The sequence below is a fragment of the Ailuropoda melanoleuca genome, chromosome 3 (genome assembly GCF_002007445.2).
Source record: "Ailuropoda melanoleuca isolate Jingjing chromosome 3, ASM200744v2, whole genome shotgun sequence".
Lineage (NCBI taxonomy): Eukaryota > Metazoa > Chordata > Mammalia > Carnivora > Ursidae > Ailuropoda > Ailuropoda melanoleuca.
Genome location: NC_048220.1, coordinates 41,239,059 through 41,242,352, shown reverse-complemented (window position 1 = coordinate 41,242,352; position 3,294 = coordinate 41,239,059).

The following is a 3,294-nucleotide window of genomic DNA, read 5'->3' as shown; positions in this document are numbered from 1 at the left end:
GGTCTTCAGATGTGTTCTGAGAGCAGTGTTGGGTAAAGATTAAGAAAATGGTATTGGAACCAGAAATCTTAGCATTGAGTCCCCACTAAGCCACCACTTACTGGCTAACATGTGACATCGAGCAAGTCATCCTAAGTTTTCTTATCAGCTAAGTGAGGGGATTTTATATTTCACAAATAAGCATCCTAAGAGGGCATTTTCCTGTAGTATCGTTGTGAAAATAAATTGAGATAAGGCAAGTAAAATGCTTAGTCCAATACCAAGTATGTAAGCACAGTTAGCATGGATTCCATCCTTGCCATTATCTTAGCATTTGCATGTAACGGGACCAGATTCCGAAAATTGGGCTTCTCGAGCACCGCCACCCCGGCAAGGCTCCAGACTCGGCCCGGCGTGCTACAATTCAACTCCATTCTGATACTATATACCAAAAGGTAGGTCACAGTCCACCCACACCAAGCAAAAGCCCCGGTTGTAACCTGTGTTTCTGACCAACCAGCTACAAAGTCGGAGGTTCCCAAACGCTTTCTAACTCAGGATATACCAGTCACAATTCCAGGTCACTGCTTGTATTTCTGACGGAACAGCTATAGCTCCGAGCTTCCCATGACCTCCTCCTAGGATCTGATTAATTTGCTGGAGTAGCTCGAACAACTAAGGGAACATTTTACTCACTAGGCCACAGGTTTATTGTTGACGACATAACTCAGAAACAGCCAGATGGAAGACATGCAGGGGGCACGCTGCATTGCGGCTCTCCGCACTGGCCCTTCTCCTGGACGCGCCTCAAACTCTCTAACCCGGAAGCTCGCCAAACCCGGTCCTTCGCGTTTTCACGGAGGCTTCATTACACAGGCCGTATTCATTAAATCATTAGCCAATGATGCTTGAACTCCAGCCCTGGAGATAAGGGTGTGAGACTGAAATCCCGTAATTGGCTCCACTGGCAACCAAACCCACCCTCAGGTACTTTCTGAAAGTCACTCATTATATATATACACATTTTTAAAGATTTTATTTATTTATTTGACAGACAGAGAGACAGCCAGTGAGAGAGGGAACACAAGCAGGGGGAGTGGGAGAGGAAGAAGCAGGCTCATAGCAGAGGAGCCTGATGCGGGGCTCGATCCCAGATTGCCGGAGCCACCCAGGCGCCCCTGAAAGTCACCTCATTAACATAGCAAGAGACGCCTTTAGGCCTCTCCACACTTAGGAAATTTCAAGGGTTTGGGGAACTGTGAGCCAGGGACTGTGAATGAAGACCAAATATCTATGAGAAATATATCTTGGTCATCTGAATCATCAAAAATTTATATTTCTTATAAATCATAAAACATCAGCGCATGCATGGAAAAGATCCTAAGCTTGCATGCATACAAAATAATTTTTTAATATACTGGGGATTTCTATAAAAGAAATGTAATAAACACTGTAGAAGGCACAGAGGCCACACTGTTTAAGCCTTGCTAAAGTACCTCCCCAGATGTACTTGTCCTATTCAATGATTACTACTCACGATTCACTCAAGTCTAGGTCCCTTTTACAGTACATCTTCCACGACTTGCTGCTGGGGAGTCAGCATCTCCCCTTGTAAAAACTTCCAAGTTGCCTACCTACTGTCTGCATGCTGTTTAACACTTTTTTCCCCTTTTTCTCCCCACCGCCCCCCCCGCCTCAGGCTTACCCTTTTGAAGCCAGCCATGGGTTTAAGTAAAGCTGATTGTGGTTAAGGACAACCAGGTGTCTGCCGGGAGCAACGGGCAAATCCTCTTTCAACAGCTTCAGAGTTGACTCTATGAGATAGAAATGAGAAAAAATGAAAATACAGGGCAGAAAAAAGGAAGAGGGTGGCAGTAAAGAAAACCAGCCCTCCCAAGTCCCTCTCCAGATCCTGGATGTATGCTGTAAAAATCTGTTTGCATCGAGCGGGCCTGCCATGTGGGATCCCTGACTCTGTCCAACCCGGTGGGTGGGTGTCTACCTTTGTTGTAACCCCTGAGCCCAGGCACTGTGAGGTTATCGGAGATTCCGCTTCTAAGAGNTGCTTCTAAGAGTCAAAGAAGCTTAGCATGTTTTAACTTTCTCGTGGAGACCCCTCTGTTTGTTTGCTGGTTTGTTTGGCTGGCTGTGTGTGTGTGTGTTTAACAAATTCCCAGCCACCACTTTCTNCGCTTCTAAGAGTCAAGAAGCTTAGCATGTTTTAACTTTCTCGTGGAGACCCTTCTGTTTGTTTGCTGGTTTGTTTGGCTGGCTGTGTGTGTGTGTGTTTAACAAATTCCCAGCCACCACTTTCTTCAGCCTCACTTCCTATGTTGGTTTTCTTCTCGCTGGAGATGAGCAACACAGGCTTGAATGAAAACCAATATAACAACGCAAGTTAATTGGAGTCTGAACAGATCAGGACACTTGAAACCCAGCTTGATAAACCCCCACATGGTTTGGAAATGAATCTGTTGGGAACCAAAAAAAAAAAAAAAATCTGGTTTCCATGGCCCCAGGGATCCATTTACCAACTTTCTATAGTAATCCCTGGACTATAACTGTTTAGTTTTAAATAAACAATTTATTGTTTTTACATATACTTTACATAATACTGTAGTAAGGGTGTTACATACAGAAATGCAAAAGAAAAATGTTTATAGTCTTTCTAGCTACTGATGTAAGCTGTAATGCAGTGGGAAAAAGTAAGGCTGTTTTGTTTTTTCTTGTTGGAGCTGACATATACTTACTTTTTTCTTTTCCTCATTTAAATATATAAAAAATGTTATCTTTTAGCCTCACTCTGGTGCACCCTCCCTACTTTGTTTAACCCTTCCTAAACTTATTTTCCTGGGGGGGGGGAGGCTATTTCCCACTAAAGGCCAAGTTTTCTAAACTTGAAGCAGTANTGGGAGGCTATTTCCCACTAAAGGGCAAGTTTTCTAAACTTGAAGCAGTAAGAAATTTGATACAGAACTTGAGACTACCACAACATGAATAGGAACGACAAGCCTGGGCTGCTGGGTAATGGGAAATAGAACTGTTAACCTTTAGTCTATCAGCTGAATTTTGGCTCTGGATATAATGACACAAAGTCATTACCCCCTGAAGGTCCATGGTCTTTGGGGAAATGAGTGTATAGTGGTTTCAGCTCCGTCCCTAACGGCCCAGAGTCTCCATCAGACCGGCTGCCATTACAATTAGAGTTAATTGTCACAGTGCCACAGAGAACAGGGATTGAATGAGATGGGAGAGTGAACTACTTCTCTTATACTGCTAACGGTGGTCCCCGAGCAGCTAAGGACTGTTCTTCTC